The following is a 23,391-nucleotide window of genomic DNA, read 5'->3' as shown; positions in this document are numbered from 1 at the left end:
CCTGGAATGCAAAAATGGTAGGTGAAAAAGGAAAAAAACTACCAAAAAATCATGTTTCTACCTTCTTTTTGGACCAGGCACTGCGCGTTTGACTAGTATTGGGGGAATGGAGTTTTGGGGGGTCAAATCAATCCCATTTTGAAAACCAAAGCAAGTTTTGGAAACTAGACAGGAGAAGCTTTCTAGTGAACTATCATGGGATCAATTTGGACCCCTGGAAGGTAGGAAAAAGTGGGTCTAAATATGGCGTTGCGCGTTTGACAGTTGGCCTAATTTTTCACTGTTATTCTCCAAATTTGATTTTTACCTATGGGAAATCAATATTTTACTATATTAATTCATATGATTGATGCAATTATCATTTTTTCACTGTTACCTAGGGTAATTACATTAGGTAAATGGCCTCCATGAGATGTAATGAATTAGGTTACATGAGTCACTTTGACCATCCTACACTCTAGCTATCAGTTTAGTTTTTGTTGTAACTGGTCCTCCTCATGGATTCGACCCCTGAGGCTAGGATGAGGTTGTTTGAGGCTTATATCATGTAATTCTCAGTCATTCTACATGTTGGAATCCATTGGATATTGTATTAGTGTTTCAGACTTTGGCATCGAATATATTGGATAAGTTGCAACTATTTTGGTGGGATTCTTGTGGCATGGTATTTTGACATTGTTTCTTCTTCAGTTACATGTGTGTGAATGTTTTGTATCTTCCATGATCCATTTCACATCTAAATATGCTTGATTTTCAAGGTGTGATAAGCAAAATTCATCTTCTATGCTCGCTTTTGGGAAAATCATCATAATTTGTTTTATTTCTTCAGTTTAAAAAGAATCCGTGATTTTCATGCTCATTTTAGCACCTCGCTAGTCTAAACCATTTCATCACTATTCTACAAAGCGTTAAAGTAACTTGTCTAGCTTGCCCCATTAGAATTCTACAATTCTGATTCTCTTTTGTCCTGACCTAGTTCACTCTCTGACCTAATTCACTCATCTAGTGATTACCCCAATCAAATCAAATCAAACAAACCTTGAGCTACTATATCTAGCCTAAAACCCTAATCTATCTAGCCCTATTTGTTGAAAATAGCGACAAGAAATGCTAAAATTAGCACTACCATAAATAGCATGTCGGGATACCTTCCTATTTTAGTTAGTCCCTAAACTAAAATAGAGAAGTAAAATTCGAATTTGATGTTAGCAGCTGTTTGTAAAATAAATAATTCATTCATTTTGAGTTAATTAGCTGTAGAAAATCAAACATGAAGTCTATGTGCGGACATGCAACAATTATCCCATTAATTGAGGAATTTATCACTTAGTTAACGAGATAAGGATGAGTTGTAATTAGTTAGCTCAGTTAACTGAGTTAAGTCCAGTTAGATTAGTTCAAATTGTTTGTTGAACTAATTGTAAGTTTAGTTAGTTAATGCATGCATGCATATAATTACAACAATTTAGATAACTGAATATTCTCTCATAAATAACTCATGCATGTTAGTTCAGACAGAGACCCAGTTGAGATCAGATGATGGGACAATGTACTATCAGTTGCAGGAATATTTCATGGAGGATATCTCTTACATGTAGAAGGAATTCATTCCTTGGAGATTGCGCAGTTACTTATTCAGTTTAGTGAGTGTGTGATGAGGCTAATCACACAGGTGGCATCATTGGACCCCAAGAAAAACTATGCAAGAAAATAGGAGGCTTGGAGGGCTGAGGGAAGGCATATCTTGTGTCTATTCAGTCTGTGAGTTGTATTGTTTGATTGCAGATAGAGTAGGATAGCTTGTGAGTTGATTCTTCATGTAATCTGAACATATTTCCACTTTTATGATAATACAGAGATCGAGGTTTTTAGGTGAGGCTTTCCCTAGAGTATTCTTTTGTGTTGATGTGTGATTGATTTCTCTTCATCTGTTATATGTGTTCTATTTGATCTTGCTCATATTTGATTAAGATTCCGCAAGTTTGTTGTAGAAGTAGATCTTGTATTTTGCTTTAGTATATTGCATAATCTGTTGATCTACAATGGGAATTTCTACATGGTATTAGAGCAAAGGTGGTCAAAGCAAAGAAAAGTATACAAGAAGGGAGAAGTTCGAAGTTTGAGGTTCATGAATATAGAAATCAAGTTCTTATCACATCTCAATTTCACCAATGGCGTTCAACGGTTTAAGACTCGAGTATGCCCTTGATGGCAGCTCGAATTATATAGCCTGGAAGGATCGCATGGAAGCAGTATTAGAGGATAACGGTCTAAAGGACTTCATTGATCAAGAATTCCCCAAGCCAGCAGCAACTGATGCTACAGAATTGGCGGAATGGAAGAAATGTGTGGCTAGAGTAAGGAGAATATTCCTGGAGGGAGTTCGAGACCACATTGTCTCGAGCCTCCATGGGAAGGAGACACCGTTTTCAATGTGGAAAACATTAAAAGATCTACATCAGAACAACAACGATCAAAGGAAGCTGGCGCTGAAAGACAAGCTTCAGAAAATCAAGTGTGAAAAGGGCAACACAATCTCTACATATCTGAACAAGCTCACCACCTACAGGGATGAGCTTGGAAGTGTAGGGATCACGACAGCCGATGATGACATGGTGAGTCTTGCACTCCTCGGTCTTCCTAAGAGCTGGCATAGCTACCAAGACTCGGTTAATGGAAGAGAAAAACTACCAGATTGGGAACGAATTTGGTCGGATTTGATGCAGGAGGAGATAGGAAGAAGCACTAGAGATGGATCCTCATCAAAGCAAGATGATGAGGAAAACCTAGCCTTAGCGAGTAAGGTGAGGAAAGGGAAAGGGAAGGCATCCCATCCCAAATCCAGTTCTTCCCATAGTGGGAAGAAGTTTGACAAATCGAAAGTGCGATGCTTTCATTGTCATGAAGTGGGCCATTATGCTACAAATTGTCCACAAAAGAAATCCAAGAAGGGATCCTCAAAGGGATCTGATGGTGAGGCACTAGTCTCACAGTTTGAGTTGGATTTCTCTCTTATCGCATGCATGGTTTCATCCATGGTGGGATGTGTGTGGTACCTAGACAGTGGACCTTCATTCCACATGTCAGGTGACAAGAATATTTTCAGTACCTTGGAGGAGAAGGATCTCTAGATGTGGATCGAGATGGGTGATGATGGAAATTACCATGTTTCAGGTGAAGGTACGGTTGTGTTTCATAGGGAGCATGGAGCTCCTCTCACCCTGACTGATGTAAAGTATGTACTAGGTCTGAAGAAGAATCTTGTGTTCGTTGCTATGCTAGAAGATAAAGGTTATGTTGTAGTCTTTAGTAAAGGAAATGTATTCCTGAGGCATATCGGCACTGGAGAGACCAAGTGAATTGGGATTCGAGTAAAGAATCTCTGCAAGGTGGAGGTAGAAGACTATGCTGCATTGAGTTCCAAAGCTGAGATGGTGCAGAGCCAAGATGTTGGCGAGCTATGGCATAGAAGATTGGGCCACTTGCACCATGGAGCCCTGAAGATCATGTAGCAAATTTCTACTGGACTTCCCAAGGGAAAACTGGAGCAGACGAATATATGAAAAGGTTGTACCTTGGGTAAGTATGTGAAATCTTTCTTTCCAGATCGAGATAGTAGAGCTGGAACAATCCTGGAGCGAGTTCACTCAGGTGTTTGTGGACCTTTCGTTGTAGCCTCCACCGCTAAACAAAGGTACTATGTTATTTTTATTGATGATTTTTCTCGTAGATGCTGGATCTACTTTATGCAAAAGAAGGATCACACCTTCTTGAGGTTTTGTGAGTTTAATGCCTTGGCAGAGAAAGGATCTGGAAAGAAAATAAAAGCCTTGCATAGTGACAAAGGTGAAGACTATGTCTCCCAATAGTTTAAGGACTTCTGCGCTGTAGAAGGAATTAAACGGGAGTTGACGACACCCCATAACCCACAGCAGAATTGGGTGGCTGAAAGGAAGAACATATCGATTATGGGAGTAGCTCGAGCGATGTTGCACGACCAAAGCCTACCACTACATTTGTGGGCTGAGGCATGCAATACAACAGTATATGTGCAGAACAGAAGCCCACACCGTATACTGGGAATGAAGACACCTATGGAGGCCCTTTCCGGGAAGCGACCAGATGTGAGTCACTTCTGAATCTTTGGATCATCAGTTTTCTGTCATGTGACCAAAGATTCCCGGAAGAAGATAGATCCAACATTTGAGTTGGGAATACTTGTGGGGTACACTGATATACCCCACAACTATCGGGTGTACCTGCCTACCAGTCAGAGGACAGTGGTACGCAGGGATCTGAAGTTCGATGAGCAGAAAGCCATGCGAGTATCACTTGAGATGGAGCTCAAGTTGCATGCAGAGGAGGAACTTTCAGTTCCTAAGGAGGAGGAGCCTCAGATTGATGCGGAGCAGCCGCATGCAGAGGATCTAGGAGTGGAGACATCCACTCATTCTGAGACTTCTAGAGATGGCGAAAACGCTTAAGGGAAGCTGACAGGTTGATGCTGGATATGCGGGAGAATGTGGGACAACCATCTTCTCAGCGCAGATAGAGGAGGTCGCCCAAGCGGTAAACTGGGTACATGGCCTTAGTTGGGGAGTGTGTAGAGTCCAAACCTTCTTCATTCAAGGAGGCAGTGCAACAACCAGTCTGGTCGATGCAATGGTAGAGGAGTATGACTCTCTCATTCGGAACAGTGTGTGGGATGTTGTCCTAAGACCTCAGGACAAGTCAGTGGTTAGTTCCATATGGACAGGAAAGGCATGATGGAACGCGAAGCTCTGAAAGAAAGGCTCACACAATTAGAAGAAATCAAGGAAGAATGGTTTTTGGATGGATTTCATCAGCAGGTACAAAAGTAGCGTGAAAATGCTTGGCACGACCGCCATATCAACTTGTGCACCTCCAAGGTAAACGACTTAGTGTTGCTGTATCATAGTAAGTTTGAAACATTTCCGGGAAAATTCAGAATGCACTGACTGGGACCATACTTGGTTAAGGAGGTAACAGACGGAGGTGCAGTCCAACTAGTCAAATTAAATGGAGAACCCTTCCCGGGCAAAGTCAATGGCAAGTGATTGAAACCCTACACAGGTGGGCCGGTTATCTGACCAATTGGCTGAAGTATAGTCTTCGTGACCTGAGGAGCTAGACAAGGGCACGGGACTATAATCATATGAAGCAGTTGCTGGTACAGATGTAAGGACACAATTCAAACATGGAGGAATGAATGCAGCAGGTTCAACAAGCAGCAACTCAGTGCGCGACAGACATCAACACTGTATGGGAATAATTGGAGGGACTTCGCGCCAAGATCACCACACGGATAGAGTGACTCGAGGGCGAGTCACGACGTTTGTGTTGGGGGCCTGTTGGGCATGGAATCCCCCCACAACATGTTTTGGGGCTCAAAGCCCAAGTCTTGGTCAAATATGTTGTAAGACTCCACGAATTGCGAGCACGAAGCGTGAAATGTATGTTGAGTCATAGGGTTGTCCGCCCTAAGTTTTGTAATGTAACGTAATGTCATGTCGGCCTACCCATGGTCCACGGACCATGGGATTGTATAAATAAGAGCGAGGCTCTAAGTTGTAAGGAGGGGAGTTGATGGATTGATGTAATGATATAGTAGCGGATAGAGAAGAAGTCTAAGTGCCTTGGGTCATAGTAGTAGGAAGAGGCTTTGCAGCTAAGTGCGTAGAAGTCTAGTAATGTTCGTAGTTGAGTGCGCGGACCCCTGCAGCTGAGTGCGCAGGGCGAATTTGAGTCTGTAACCCAAGAAGAAGAATAAAAAAGGGAAGTTTGATTCTAAACACTGTGTATCTATTTTTGTATGATTTTCTATGCATTTATACTACTTGTTTATCGTGCACACTTATATGAATAGTGAACACTGTTAAGTATAATTGGGATCATATAGATAAGTTAAGTAATCAGATAATCTCAGGTTAATAGTAAGAAACTTGGGTAATAACATAGATCGTGCCTCGAACCGAGTTGCAGCATTGCAGGTTGTGAGGTACTGATAGGTGTGCAGCAACATGCTCGCAGGGTCAAACCGTGGACCACCCAAAAACCATCAGACATCTCTAGGGTGCGGAAACCTGGTTCTAGCACCCTCCCATGCTACTTCAGGTGAGACCTCAATCCACGCTCCACGGACTGTTGCCGAAAGGGCCAACAATATTGAGATTTGTTTGGCTAAATCATCTCTGAACCCAGGTCAGGCCCCCATAAGCCAACACCATAGGTTACCATTCGGTCTTCAACCCCTCCAACAATAGATCCATTCCCAAGCGAGGAATGGGATGTTGTTCCTCTTGATGATGATCTGGTAATGGATGTGTACAATCTGTCATTTTATTATTTTCAAAAGAACATTGTACAAGAACGAAGAAAGAATTTTCCAGATGATCACGCATCACATCCATTCGTTAGAGAAAGGGTGATAGTGGTGGTGTTATATACCTAGGGGGGATAATATGGGGTACCAAGGGAGGTACCCAAGGTAATAATGTAATAATGGGATGGGCCATAGTAATAAATAAGGTGGTTAATCCATATCATGTAAGGGACCACAAGTAGCTAGTAATAATGTAATGGGCCCATGGTATTAGTTCGATGGTATGAGGGAACCATGGTAATGATCCATGGTATTGTATGTATGAGGCTTATATAGAGGCTAGAGACTCCACATCAAGAAGAGTCAAGGATTATTGTATGAACAGGCATATGGCTTGTGGAGTGTTCTCCTTCCTTAAGGAGTGAATGTATGGTGTTACCCTACCTTAAGGGTTTGATCAATAAAGAATCATTTCATATTATTTTTGGGTTTATTTGCATTATCTTACACTTTCATATCAAATCTATAATATTTCTGGGTTAGATCTATAACAAGTGGTATCAGAGCACTTTCTTGGGCAAAAGTGGAATTTTTTTTTTTTTAATTTTTTGCAGGATTTCGGGGGCGACGAGTTTTCAGATCAGATATATATGTTTTGGTGCAAGACCTACAAAATTTAATTGCATATCTGTAATCTATGTGAAAAAATACCCATTTCAAAAAAAATAATCGGCTGAATCGGAGTTTTGATGAAGGAGATATCACTAATCTAAAAATCAGTGGTGTTGCAGACAATTTTTTTGGGCAACGAAATTGTGGCGCATATCTGGACATCTTGGCACAAGATCTACAAAATATAATTGCAGATCTAGATTCTTTGTGAAAAAATAGCCGATTTCAGAAAAACAATCGGTCAAATCGGAGTCGGGATGAGGGAGATATAGCTGATTTAAATCAGCTCTTTTTTGCAGAAATTTTGGGGATGGCGGGAGAGTTGCAGCGCAGATCTGAAATTCTAGTGTATGGATCAGGATTTCTATCACATGGACAGATGTTTCTATCAATCCTAGTTGCAAGCATAATTTCATCAATGTTAATTTGGCAAAAAAATTGCAAGATCCAACAAAACACATTGAAAATACATAGGTTGATGATAAGGATGTTCAAATTTATAACGATTTGAAGCTTTCTATGGATAAGTATGTGTTTCATGGTGATTTTTATGCTTCAGATATGGATAACATAGATGTTTTTTTGGGATACCGTTGGATGGAATCAGTGGGTACTATCAATATTAATGTACATAAAAAGAAGAAAATTACATTACAGGATATTTCCATCAATAAACAGGTAGAGTACATGGAGGTTGAAGCAGAAGATGTTCCAGGGACTGACATATCAGATGATGAGCCTTTGGTGATCGACAATCAAACAAAAACAGAGGTTGAAGCAGAAAAGGTTACAGGTACATCGGATGAGGGCTCAGTGGTTGAAGTCATATTGGAAAACAAGACACCACAACAGGCACCACAGTAGGGTGAATTAAAGAAAAAGACACCGTGGGTTAAAACTTCAACATATCATCACCCACATCACCCCTCAAGAAAACAACCAACAAGATGGCAACCAATTAGCCACAAGGACAACAACTCCCGTATGATAGACAACAAGGCGCCAAGATCCACCTACTACACATCAACATAGAAGAGATGCCACAGTCAACTTCCATCTCAAGCGAGCGAGGCACTAACGAGATCGAGGGTTCACCTTTCTCTTGGATGGCTAGATGCACGTGCATGGTACCAGCGGACTACTCTTTTGAGTAGATCTTATTATTTGTGTTCTTCCCATGTTTCGGGGACGAAACATGCTAAGAGGGGTGGAATGTTATATACCTAGGGGGGATAATATGGGGTACCAAGGGAGGTACCCAAGGTAATAATGTAATAATGGGATGGGCCATAGTAATAAATAAGGTGGTTAACCCATATCATGTAAGGTACCACAAGTAGCTAGTAATAAAGTAATGGGCCCATGGTATTAGTTCAATGGTATGAGGGAACCTTGGTAATGATCCATGGTATTGTATGTATGAGGCCTATATAGAGGCTAGAGACTCCACATCAAGAAGAGTCAAGGATTATTGTATGAACAGGCATATGGCTTGTGGAGTGTTCTCCTTCCTTAAGGAGTGAATGTATGGTGTTACCCTACCTTAAGGGTTTGATCAATAAAGAATCATTTCATATTATTTCTGGGTTTATTTGCATTATCTTATACTTTCATATCAAATCTATAATATTTCCGGGTTAGATCTATAACAGGTGGACACCAGGAAGAATACAAATGCCATTGTCAAAGCCAACTTGGCCTTTGTAGGTGTGACAAGATCAAACATTTATTATTTGATGGCCAAGAATGAGCAATTGGAAAAAAACTTACAAACTACTAGGAAAGAGGTGGAACAACTCCATGCAGCAACACATAACGCACTTTCTACACAGGTCTATATGGAGGATATGAGAGCAACGATACTTGTTGAAGTATCAACACCCAAAGAAACCATATGGAAACTCTATGAGGAGTTTGTTACCATACATAAAGAAGTTGTATGTTCACATGGCCTACAACAGTAGATCAAAAATTTTGTTAAAACTCTAAAGAATGTACAAGCTTCCATTACCTACGTGCAATAATGGACAATGTGATACAAAGCAACAATGCTTGACTTGGGAAAGAAAATGAGGCCATGGGCTAAGCTGGAGAGAGCAAGAGTTCAGATCTTGATTCAGAACAATAAGCAGCTCACCTCATTTATTGGTAACATTCATGATGCATATGTACAATTATTAGGTAGTTTGGATGTCTTGGCGAAAACACACAAGATCCCATCAGTTGACTCACTCAAAAAATCCAAACCCAAGAACTAGGTCCTACAAGAGATCAAAAAGTACTTGTAGTAGTTGAGAAAAATTTCCACCAAGCAAGATTTGGATCTGAACAGACAACACATCCAGAACTACATTGCTGGTCCTGTCCAAATTACATGCTTTAGAGGAAAGTTGAAACTAGTTCTAATTCATTGTACATGGATGCCATGGAGGCTAGAGTATGCTTCCAGCCAGAAACCATCACGTACTTTGGGGATTTCATCACACAGTACCAAGCTTGGCACCAATATGTGACAGAGAAGCATCAACTGGAAGTTACTGAGCTAGAGTTTCCTCAAACTCAAGCATCATAGTATTTTGTCTTGTTAGGCTGTCAACTTGTCTCTACCCTATTTTGTCTTATATGGGTATGAGTGTAAAATGTAGTATTATTTGTAATTGTTTTGTAAAATGAAATGCCAAGTCTCAATATTGGAATGTGAAGAGTCATGATGTAATGTAATGGGTAATTTGAAAGAATTTGAAGAGTCATGAGGGTAGTCTAAAGGTCACAAAGGGGGTAATTTGAAATAATTTGAAGAGTCATGGGGGTAGTCTAAAGCTCACAAAGGGGATTTGAAGGTTTATCCAACCTCTTGTTATAAATGGAACCTCATAACTCATGTAAGGGGATTTTGGGAGCCAATCTTTTGGCTAGGCTGAGGGGCTTGGGAGTTTTTTGAGAGCCTTGGCTTCTCTGTAGCATAGAGGGAGTATACTTCTTTGGAGGAGCATGTGTTGCTGACTTTAATGTTCCACTTTTGGGGCTAGTGGTCGTCAATGGTGTATGTATTATTGGAACTTTCACTTATAATAAAACTCAGACGCAACACGATTTCATGCATATGTTGTGAATATAGTAGGAATGTTCTTGTAGTATTTGCAATGTATGTTATTTAACTTATGGCCATGCTTATGAACTATTTCGTTTGCATTTTTATGAATCTTGTTGAATGCATGTAGTTGTATTAATTCGTCACCTTAACTTATGGAATACTCTAAATGTTAGCTCACGATGTCATTATGCTTGTGTGTTCCTTTTAAGTTGCATACTACTACAGGCTTCTAAGGGGCTTACTCTCTTTTCCCTTCTTGTGATGGAACCGTTCATGCATCGCACATGACCATCTATAGGGTCACACACACTTGTTCTCACCAATTACACCATGCACCACTCTATGTGTATTTGCAACCAAGGTAGATCATTAGCACCCCATTGTTGGGAATCCTACTCCAAATGATGTGAGGTCTATTTGGGACTTCATATCAGGGAGATCCCCTGAATGTTGGCGAGTCCAACACTGCCAACATTTCTGGTGCTAGAAGGAGGGCCAGATGACAAGCTGAGCCCTTGAAGTCTATTTTGAATTTCTACACTTATTTAATGTCTTATCCAAAAATCATAACCAAGAAATGTTTTCTAGAAACACAAATATGAAAGTGCCAGTGAGAATTATTGATGACTTGTCAAATTCAAAATTAAATGGCGAGGGTGAAACAACCTTATTTGAGCACACCACCCATTTTCTTGATTTTTGGACAAAGAATAATATCCACTGTGACGATGTTGGTTGTAGGTTGTTCATTATCATGTTCAAAGGGTGCGTACAAGAATGGTCTAACACATTTCCTAATGACTCCATAAACTCTTTCGAACACTTTGTCACAAAATTGTCTTGTGCCTTTGATATGTATGATGGTAAAACTCTCTGCAAGAAAATTTTGAATTTGGGAAAAGTACCCGATGAATTTGTTCAGGATTTTCATGATCAGTTTATTCATTTTTGCTTTAAATTTCCAGAAGATGATGTTGATTAGTATTTATTGGTTGACAAATTTCTATATCTTGTTCACATTTCAAAAAATCCGCACGAGCTTGAATCTTTCAAACCTCGCCCAATATACCTCGGTATTAGAGCTTCTAAATCTCTTACAGATGAGGTTGTTGTTCCAAGTGACCCTTTGTCTCCTTCTCATCAAATATCTCTAGTTCTGTAGGTTAAGACGAAAGAACTTGATAATTCATCCACGAATCTACCACCATCTTCTCCCACCCCACATACTCAGTATTTCAGCGTAGGTTTGGACTGCAAATCTGATGGTTATGATGAAGTGTTATCTCCTCATCCTCCATCCTTTCATTCCTTTGATCCTATGGATTGTGAGTTGTTGTGTTCACCTATTTTGAATCCTTTATTTGATGTTCATGAGGATCAAGTTTTGGATGGAGTTAGTGTTGAGTAGACAACTTACGATATCATTTACGATGATTATGTGTGGGAGCCCATAGCTGAACAAGAATATGCGATGAAGGATGATTCTTCTCCTTCTGCACCTCTCACACATTATCCTGTCATCTTCCATGACCCTATCATCCCTGTTAAATATTGTGAAGAATCAATTTCTGATCATTCTCAAAACACATGAAATGTTAGTTTTTCATCTGAATGCGAAGAGGACAAATTTGTTTTACCTGACCTTTCCAATATCTCATCTTATCTTTCTAGAAATATAGGGGGTGAAATTTCTCATTTTCCATCACCCCCTCATTACGATTCATCAGATCATGAGGATTCCTCTGTTTGTAATATATAACTTTATGATCTGTGTGGTCATCATGATATTTTCATTCTTGATATTTCCAAGCCATTGATCTTCGATGATCCGTATTTTGAGATGTTGGAACTTCCCCAAGTTTTCGAGGCACTTCAACCTGAGCTAATGGTTATGTCAGGTTCTTGACGTCTTGAGGTCAGTTCCACTTCAGATCAGAAATGTGTTGAATATTTCAAGGCTCCTCATCACTCTATCACACACATTGAAAATAAATATGTGTTATAATTTTCGCATCCTACATCTTTATCACACAATCCTATCACTCAGTCATTGGAGGAGTCATACGTGGCAAGCATGGTTGCAAGGAAAAAAATTTATTCTTTCTTTATGTTCGCTCGTTTTCGTAGTTAAAAATTTTGTTCTTATATGTCTTCAAGTCGTAGTGTGTCTAAACACCACAATGAACCCGCAGAATGTCTTCCATGTGCATTTATTTCTTTATTTTCTGCACGTTCTTTAAAACATCGAACATTTTGGTTTGCATTGTCTTATATTTTTTGTTTATTGTTATGCTTTTATATCTTTCTTGACATTCATTCCCTCACATAATAGGCTAGCTAATGCATCAGTGCCTACATTGGAAGTATCATTTCATGTGAGTCTGTCCTATTCACTGTTAGGTTAGGAGTAGTAGTGGTTTGCTTTTCTTGTTTGTTTCTTTGATTTGTTTTCTTTTACTTTCCACTTTGCAATTTTATTCTGTTTGTTTTTTTTAGTCATAGGGTGGCTTTCACATGAGATTGTGTTTGGCTTCTGATACAAGCAGGGTGAAGTCAAAGAGGAAGTTGCACTGCTATCAATGCTTGGTTATATGTTTATTCCCTCTCTTTATGTGAATCTTATATTCCTTTAGTCGATGACACTGTGATAGAAAATATGTTCCTTTCGAAGAAATTCACAGTGAAATCATGATGCTTTCACTTTTAACTAGTACCACATACTCTAATCGGTCCTCTATTCTTTTGGTAATCCCTGTCAACTAATTCGAGTAGAGTAAGGAGGGGAGGAAAACCTTAACAAGTATGTCAGAGCTGTATACAAATATCCTTCTTTGAAGCGACAACCTCTTATGCTCTCAATAAGTCAGGATCCCTCTTTCACCCCCATGAAATAAATAAGTGCCTATGCACAGTTCTTTGAAAAAATAGAAATGAAAAAATAAAAAAATGAAATAAGGGGAAAAGAAGAGAAAGGGTTCCTACACAGTGAGCTGAAGCAAACAACTCTGTTGGGGTATTGTTTAGGCTCCCTGGTAGCGGAGCAATGTTTGTGTTCCTGAAGTGACTCTGCTGAGGTACTGTTTAGGGCTACTGGTAGCAGAGAAGCACCAGAGATGAAAACTAAAACTATGGAAATCTCTTTTACTTTTGGATTTATATACTCCTCATCCCCAATTGAAACAACTCAATCTGACTTGGCTTAGTATGTTTGCTTCTGATTAAGAGAATGGTAGGGACTATATCTTTAACTCAAGATAAGTGAAGAAGCTGCGATAATCAATCAACTGAATAATACTTCCAGAAGCATTAGAATTGTTATGCATGCGAAAATATCCATACATAGAGTTGGAGTTCTACAAGTGTGTTGCCAGTGTTGTAGCGGATACAACCATCCTCCACAATTTTTCATAGGCTTTTATTTTGGAGCCTTCCTTCCTATCCACATGAGCTTACATTGCATTAATTCAAGTAGTCATGCTTCAATTAAGACTTATATTTTCATTTGTTCTTGTGTTTGCTTCTTTCCACACTTAACTAATATTTCTAACTCACAAGCTTATCTCCCGAATTGGTCTTACAACAATTTTTGGCTACACAATCCTTGAGGGAAATCAGCCTTCATGACTGTAATTGCATAGTTCAAACTCGTAGTCAGCCTTGAGCTTAGAAACTACACAATCATGGAAGGAAGCCCAACACAGAGCCTAGAAACTACGCAATCCCTCACTGAGCTCAAAAAATATGTAGTGCACTGAGCTACAATGTTTCCCATTTCCCCATAATTGTGACATATTTCCCAGTAACATGCATGGAAATTTCCCCAAAAAAGAAAAAAAGAAAACAATCTAGAAAGAAAAAAGAATCCCTAAAAAATAGGGATCCATTATTAGTATCCCAAATAAGGAACACTCATTATTTTTAGAAACTTCTGCCAAGTGTCACCTTTTTCTTGATTTTAGGCATGCCATCATAAACCCTAATTCACCTAAATCTATTTAATTGATGCCTCTAGAGCCATTTTTCACATTCAATCTTTTATCTCTAGCATTCCTGAGGAGATCAAGGAACCATTAGTGTGATCGTCATCACTTTTTCAGGTGAGTTTTGCTTTTGTCATATTTTGCCGCGTTTCTGTTGTTTTTTGTCATTTCGCTTGTGTGAGTGTTTCTTTACTTATTTCTCTTCATAGTTTATTGCATTTCAACATATTTTAGCTTGTATAAGTGTTTTTTTAATTTTTCTTTTTCCTTTCATAAGTGTCACATTAGTTTTCTATTTTTGCACTGATGGTCGTCCTTATGTCGACTCTCCTCACAAACATGATTTTCCTTTTTTTTTTTTTTTTTTTTTGCACTTGATTCACATTGATTTACTCATACTTAGTTAGATATGAACCCAATCTCACTTCATTACTCCCTTCTCCTCGTTTTTCACACTTCCACCAAGTAGATCTACACTTTCTTTGGCCAAATTTTTCCTTGCCTAGTTGGGCACTGTGCAATCCTGAGGCTCAAGATGGTAGCTTGGCCTCTAGAAATGCACAATGCATATTATAGGCTGGCCCAATTACACATTCTACATTTCTAGGGCTCATCCTTTCACATTGGCCACTAAGACTTCACAATGTGTGGTCTCCCCCAATATCTACCCAGGTTGAACTGCCCATTTCATAGTCTCAAGCCTCAGGATGCACCCTTGTCTACTAGCATTGCGTACTGCATAGTTCCCACGTCTAGTCTCCCTTACTCATTGATGAAAATTGTACAATCCCTCTCATCAATAGCTCATTTTTCTGCTTGATCATGCTTTGAAGTTAGATTTGCAAAAGGCTAATGTTTACTTTCGATGAGTTTCCATTTTGTCCCACAGGTACCACACTTGTGAAGAAATTTTCTACAGCAATCATTGTTACCATGGCACCAAAGATAGCTACTTCAAAAGAGACCACTGAAAGGAGTAGTATGGAAGCAGTTAATAAAACACCAATAGGTTTTCTAGTGTATGTGGACACTCAATTGTTTATAGAAAAGGGGTCAACACTAACATGGAAGAAAGTTAGTGAAGCTCTTTCAGCAAAGAGCCTTGAGGACTGGTAGGTTTATCTCAGTATCTGGTAGTCAGGACTACACATGGTTGCATGAAGATATACATCCTTCCCATGTGCATATGCCATCATCTAGATTGTTTCACACATTAATGAGAAGACCACGACATTGAATAGTGAGAGCAAACACAAGCTTGCTACCTTTTGCACTAAAGATTATCAGCGCATGTATCACTTGCCCGAGCCAGTGAAGCTCATGGACTAATTTTTATATGCCACTAATAGCTATGTGAACACAAGAGATATTATCAAAGACTAGGTGAAATAGCCATCAAAGTTTCTACAGACACCCACCCATTCATTCAAGACAAATTTCCTTAAGAAGGCCTACCAGCTCTTGGTTATCTTAGCTTGCAAGATCCATGGTCAACAAAGCACGGTGACCTTTCCTGAAGGATGGGCAGTCTTATTGAACCAGGTTGTGAATGAGGGGAAGCCTTTCAACTAGTCATATTTTTTGGCTCGATAGTTGAGAGCCCATGTAGAATAGGCTCGGAGTCCTCCCAAGGGTGAGCAAGCAAGGTTTTATATGTTTGCATATTTACTGGATGCAATTTGTGCACAACATGAGTTTCTTATAATGAACTAGACATGGACACCACGAGAAAATGTTGTTCATATATATTGCAAATTTCTTTTGAATTACATTCATCGAGGAGTAATGAAATAGCTAACTAACCATTTCATCATCCCGCTTTACAATCTCATATTTGAAGAAGAACCACCTTGCATGTCATGAGGAGCAATGGAGGAAATAGTAGAGATCACATATTGGTATGCCTCACTAGGTGGTACCTTCCTTAGAGTGTTCGACGACGAGATTTCACCACATGTTTTACCAAGGTATGCCACCGACAAGCTTGCCATGCAAGAAGTGCCATATCATCTCGCCAAAAGGTTGTCAGTAGCTTTGCATAGGAAGAAGAAAGCACTATGGTCCACTCTTCCTTTGAAAAAATGATTATACGAGATAAATAACTTGAAAGTCACAGATACTGAGGGAAAGGAGATAGTGAAGTTTGCATTCAGTACTCTATACTTTAATCTGTATGATCCTCGTAGTATTTTCAAAGACCAGTGTGCAAGAATTAACTTTCAGTGGATCAGCAGGGCTTTTCATTAGCTAGAGGAGGATCCATGGAGGAATGGCTTCAATGCCTCCAAACACCATGAGCCAATTAGTTTAGCAAGGACTTCACGGGCTACTTTGCAGAGAGAAGCAACTCTGGAAGAAACAATAGCAAAAGGTAGCAATCCCATGTAGTAAAAGGTAAAGAGAAAGATTGTCGATAGTCCAAGGGGAGAAAAAAATTGCAAGATGAAGGTGGATCCTATTATTATGAAAGAATATTTAGTGGTTAAAGCAAAGAGGAAGGAGAGGATACAGAGTGTTAGTGCCTAGATTTACCTCAAGCTAAAAAGGTAGGATCCAGGGCCAACATCAAACCACGCTCAGCCTCGTAGCTAGCCCTACAAGGACAGGAGAGGGCTCTCTCCAGGTCAATCTCAAAAAAATATGATCTATGGGGCTTGAGATGACTGAAATAAAAATTGATTTTAGGCTAGGTATGAATTACAAGGATTTGATGTGATTTTTGGGGGTTTTGTTGGAATCAAGGGAAAGGTAGATTTTGGGGTGTCGGGATTGAAGCTCAGTTCTGCAGATATCTCGATGGGGCAAGGTAGGAAATCGTTTTGGCACTTAAATTTTAGTGAGATGGAGGGAAAAGGCAGGTGAGGTGTTGAAGAGGGCAAGGGAAATCAATAATCTTCCCCAAACAGTTGAAAACATCGAACAACTAAAGAAAACTTCAAGTAGAGCATTGCAATTTCAATGAATTCTACTTACTCTCTTGTTTGTTTAGTTCAGAAGAAATAAGAGAGATGATGGCATAGATAAAAAAATTCACAATTACAAAGAGAAGCATTGTACCAATACAAATTTCCACATGAATCCCAAAGAGTGATGCAAATCCTAGTCTCAATTCCTTAGCCAAAATACTGAAAGTGAATGTACAATGAAGCTCAAGGCTTTCCAACCATGCTAATGACTGAAAAACAACATAATATAGACAACATAGCTCATCCTTGCCTCTAGGGGTCGAGCTCATGAGTTTAGGAGCTGATTCAACTGATTCTAAACTGAGAACTAGAAATTAGGCCATGAAACTACCTGCCTCTATAAACTAGGGAATTGATTCATTCAGTTTCAAACAACTTTTTAACTGATGAATCTACCTTACCAAGTGAGAATTTGACATATTTACATCATGATCCATCAATATACATGAAATTAAATAAAAAATTTTCCATTAAGGAAGTGAAGAAGTCAAACTGGCCAAAACTGGGCGAAAAACAGAGCAATACTTGTCAAATTGGCAAAATTTCCTCTATGCGCCGCGCATGATTCTTATGCGTAGCGCCTATTTGGAACCACTTTTGGAGGCCTTCTCGGTGTCTAAATTAGCTACAAGTGTGCTTGTTGGAAATTTCTACCTGTCTACTTTCCAACCCAAGTGGAATTTTTCAATTTGGCCTCCATTTGCCCCTCCAAAAGTCCATTCTCCCAACATTGCTTCCTGTGTGTCAAAATAGGGACAGTGAGGTCATTTTTTGAGTGTTTTTAGCCTTCTTGAAGGCTCAAAACCTACCTAAATTTCTTGGCCATAGGTAGGAAAGTGTAATTTTGCATGAAAAATCCAAAAATTCTAAGTTTTTGTGATTTGAAGGCCTCTAGCAAAAGTGAGCGCCACGTGGCATGGCACATAGGGAGGAAAACTCCGTTTTTTGTGCCAAAAATTTACATAAATGCAAAAATTGCTCCAAATTTCTTGAAATTTGGGCTGAGTCTTCTCTATCAAGTGTTTTGATGGGCCAAGTAAGCCTCAGCTAAGATTTGAAGTCCTTAATCCTCTTTTTGCCTCTTTGATGCTCTCTTTAGCTTTGCTTTCAAATTCCTGATTCTTGCTTGGCACACGAAGTTTTGGGACAAGTAATGATATGACAAGTTTCTAAGAATATTCTTCTCATTTATTGCCTTCTCCAGCTTCCTCTCCAAGTGGATATTGACTCTTTCGAGCCATGACTCCCTATCGGCATTGATCTCTTGCTCCAAGGAAGTGAGCTCCACCCTCCTCCTTCGGGCACTTTGGCAGTTTTGCCAAATGTTCTGTAACTCCATCACCACCTGCTGATCCTCAAGCTGCTTGTTCCTCTACTCCAAATACTATATAGTCCACTAGGCTCTATCCATATTGGTGGACAAGGCATCAATTTCCGCCTGCTACTCCTTGATGATCTGTCTAAGGTTTTCACTTTGTGGGCCCATGTCAGTATCATCACCCTCAATGAGGATGAAATCAGTCTCTCACTCACCTGATGGTCCTTCCTCCTGTAGAGGCCTCTTGCCTCAGTCCTGAACCTGCTGTGCTGATGGAGGAAGTGAGGCCCCTTCCACCCTGGGTGGAGATAACACTCGCTTCGCTGCTGCAAACAACTGTCTAGTGCCTCTCTGATAAGAGATGAACACCGACACACTAGCGGTCTCATGGCCCTGCTGATAAGAAGGTCCACCTGTCTCATGCCCAACCTCTGAAGGTCCCTATGAAGCTTTGAAAAATTCACGAGAGATGAAGTCATCCTAAGTGATGCCCTGTAAACCAAGCTGATGAACGACAATAATTCTGATGAGAGCAAAATGATAAAGACAGTTGAACTGCTGCTGAGGGGTCTTGTGCTGCACAAGAGTGGTCATCTTCTCTATGTTTTGGGATATGAAATAAGGAATGTTCATCATTTGCACCCGAGTGAAATGCATCAGCAGCTTGATGTGATAAGCATACAAGCGGGAGAACCAGCCCTCATAGGTGAAATACTTCATGACGAGTTTCATTAAAGGAGCATACTCATCCTTGAGAAACCGAAAAGGAAACACTCTCTTGAGCTGCCTCAGAAAACCAGGTTTGATGTATGGTTCATAGTGTTGCTGGTCAATCTTCTACCTCTTATTCCATGGCTCCAATGTTTGGTATGTCGGTTGACAATGAAATGGTTTCTGGGGTTAATGTGAAAGTAACACCGGCAAGAGTGGCTTAATCACCATGAAAATGCAACACAAATAAGTGGGCCAACTCATGATGAAACTGAATATTAGAAACCTTCTCGCAAAATTCATAACATGACTGATGCTAGAAACAAAACATGGCAAGAGGGTAGGCCTACAACTCGATAAGAGTGGTAGGTTCTTCTCTGATATGTCTGCCACCCCTATGAGGCCTCCTGGGTGCATGTCCCTCCATGGGTGAGTCACTTTGGGTCTCTTCTTCATAATCATATGAAGGATAAGATGCCATAAATGTTGGTAGACAAATTGTCTTGGAGAAATAGGTGCTGATGTGTCAAACTGTGGTGGATTGTTTTTGGTGATGTGATTGACCTTTGCCACCAAGGGATAACAATGAAACAAGGGACTGTTAGGAGAGGGGAAAACTAGTGGGAAATTTGGGACTGTTGGGATAGACTTAGTTAGGGAAATATGGGATATTATGGGAGTTTTTGTATAGGATTAGGGTTTGGGGTTTACATTTGGAAATTTGGGAAAGGGAATTTGGGATAGGGAATTAATGAACTTTTGGGATAGGGAATTAATGAACTTAGGGGGGTAGGGGAACTTAGGGAATGATGAAATCAAAGGACAAATGAGATGAGGGAGTTAACTTGGTGACAAAATAGTGAATTGAAACCCTAGTAGCAAGTTTCTTTGAGGTATTTTAAAAGGTAGGGTTTGATTGTTTTACACAAGCACCATGAAACACACATCATCAACAACCATTAATCTTGGATGAAAAACCATGAATGAAGTTCAAACAATGTAAACTTTGAAATGGGAACTGATACTGTTACCCGTTTCATAGAGATAACAAAAAAAAGACTCGATTTTCAAAAGTGGTGATGCAGAATACACATGTTTTTTTTAGAACATGGTTTTTGGAACTTTAATTTTTTTTCATGTTCAAGGATGAAATCAAGTTTTAGAATGGTAGTGATTTTCATGTTGATTTTAAAAAGTGAGTATTCTGCATCACACCCTTTTTTTAAAAGACCTATTTTTTGACTTTTAATTTTCTAGTGTGTGAAATGTAAAAAATTATTTTCTAAATTTGATAGTTTTTGAAGTCATCATTTTATTCATATTTTCTTGTTCTCTATCTTAATTTTTTTTTTAGGGGGGTTTTTATTGTTTTGCTTTTTTAAATTAGAAAGTCGATAGTTTGAATTTTAGATAATCTACATATTTATACATCCTTAATTAATTTTTCAATCCACATGAAATAATTGTTTCTAAAAAACAACATTTTTTAACAATGGACATAAAAATAACCATTTTTAACATAAATATAACAAAAAAACTAAACGTTTTGATAATTTTTTGTTAGAATTAACATGTCAAAATCACAATTTTTATACAAAAATATTAACTAAAAATGGTCAAATAATAGTTTTTGTTTTTATGAATTTCATGTCAAAAAAATAATAATAACAACCTTTTTTTTCAAAAAATAATAATTAACTTAAAAATCAATGTGAAAATCACAGTTGTGCTCTCTCTTTCTTTCACATACCAGACTCTTGATGGAAATTTCACCTCTTTTGAACTTTTCCAATTTGAGATTAGCTTCTTTTCACTTAAAGCACTTGAAATATTTGTAGGCATGAGCTCAGGTGGAGTTCGTTCACCAATGTTTTTTGAAGATACACCTTTAAGACTCTTTGGTCCAGAAAGATTCACAGAAATTTTCCTTGATGCCATTTTCCTAAAAAAAAACACATAAATTAGTAAATAAAAAAACAAATTAACTTAAATTAACAACAAAAATATACCATAAGTTTTTTATTTGTATAATCAGAATTGCCCAGCCACCTCTAACAGGCAGGCGAGTCGATGGGCGAGCGGGAGGTCAGGTGAAGGATAATGAGACTAAGTGCATAATTAGGCAAGTATGGGCGAGCTCCTACCCATGCGCCCCCCACAACCCCCTGACGACTACATTGAAGCCCCGATCCCATTAACTTATTCCTCTCACGAGAGATCTCTTGTCTGGATTCACTACACATTAATAATTAAAGTAACACGCCTGATCCAATCTCCGAAAATGATGACGATGACAAATCCCTCGATATGATTACCAAGTTATTGTACTCCTTGCATCCATCAAATCTGTGTTTTCTCTTTGTTTCGCTCGCCAACTCTGTATTTCTTCGTGGTCCATCTTTTGCATGCCACGCTAGATGTTTGTTTTCAGCTGAATTTTCTATTTGAAAGAAGCTTCCTAAGCTTCCCCCCCCTCCCCGGCCCCCCTCCCCTTCCCTCACCCTACCCCCTACCATCCCCCCACACTCCCGCGCCCCATCCCCCCTCGCCCCCCGCCCTCGCCCCCCTCCATCCCCCGCACCCCCGCACACCCCCCCCCATCCCCCCAAACCCCCTACACCCCCCAACCCCTCCCCGAGGGAGTAAACTTGTTTGAATAACAATAGAAAAGGTGTTTGGTTTTTTCAATGCATGGATAGAGAGTGATTTGTTGTTGATATTTAAGTAATGATATTTTGTTTATGATTGAATTTCAACTTAATCTTTAGGTCTTCCGTTGTGATAAGAACACACATGTTTGACATCATATTCTAGTGTAAAAATGTTGTTTCTACATTGATACATAGCTTAATCTCAAGTCCTTTACAAGTAGTTAAAGTGCCAAAAGGCACATGCAAGGGAGGTTGTGGGCTATTAGCTATAGAGCGATGAATACTACCATAGAGGGACACAACAATCACAAAAGGAGTCATTTGTGAGGAGATAATTGAGACTTAAATAAATATGGATAAGTAGGTGGCAATCTAAAACAACTTAACATATCTTCCTTATTGTGCAGAAATCAATTTTAGTAATGTGATTGCGTGCATAAAATGAGTAAATATTTCCTTCAAACTTAAATCATTTAAACATCAAGCTTTGCATAGATGGTTTGTTTATTGAGTTATCAACATGAATAGTGCATGGTTTATTACCTTTTGCAAAGATTGGCCTTTGAATAAATTTTGTATGAAATGTTTTGACAACATTTATCCTTCTATTAAAATGTAAATATTAGAAGATATACTTCCATTATTTTGGAGTTCCACCTAGGTTTCCATTGTGTCTTTTCTAAGCCATTTTCCCTTCAGTGTAAGCATGTGTACAAATTTATTTATTTATTTATTAGAAAAAGTCAGAACAACAATTAGAAGCCCCGCTTCACTCTAACAGGGATAATCGTAATAATTAGAAAATATGATGGTATTCAACCTTGATTGAGGAATCCCCATGTATGGTCCATGTATTAGATATAGAATATGGATATGCAAGCATTGAGAAACATTTCTTGGAATTTGAATTGCTCAACTTTTCATTCCTTTTGAGCATGACCTTTTTTTTTTTAATTTTTTCAAATGCACTCAGGAATGCTAAAGTAACAGTGTTTTCTCAAATTTCAAATATTAAATGTTATCCTTTGCTAGACATTCATATGCATACATCAAATTCACATACTAACAAATAAATGCATTTTTTCCAACACATAAATGTAAAGACCTTATTTTTAAACATGTGTTTTATTTAATATTATCCTCACATTGATGAGTAGGGAGCCATGTAACATTAATTCCGATGTGATTATTCAACAAGAGTAAACACATCATTTGCTTTATAAATCGTTATAAAAAGAAAAATGGCATAATGTCACTACTTTTGGGATTGTGTTAATCGATGAGACACAACTCTATAGTATTGTTTCAAGGTTTCAGATAGAGTATATAAATAATTGCTTCTCCAATCCACTAATAAGTATGCCTTTCTTATTTATGTAATGCTATGATTTTCATATATGAATGTTCAACTATGTTGCCATTATTATTTGGGTTAAATCAATTACATATAGCCAAACATTATTTCCATTGATACCAATAACCATTTTAAAATGCTAAAATCTCAAGTTTTTGTAGTTATAATTTAAGCCCATTGTGAAATCTCATATATTTTTCCACAAACAATACTGATCATTCTCCAAAGTTAGTTCTCTCAACTCCATCGGCAAACTTTTGGTGATAGGCTTGCTGCCTTACCTTTTCCTCTCATTCCCTATG

Source organism: Pinus tabuliformis, chromosome 3_2 (assembly GCF_031772625.1).
Source record: "Pinus tabuliformis cultivar Carrire ecotype Pingquan chromosome 3_2, CPIR1, whole genome shotgun sequence".
In the NCBI taxonomy this organism is placed as follows: domain Eukaryota; kingdom Viridiplantae; phylum Streptophyta; class Pinopsida; order Pinales; family Pinaceae; genus Pinus; species Pinus tabuliformis.
This window is presented reverse-complemented; position numbering follows the sequence as displayed.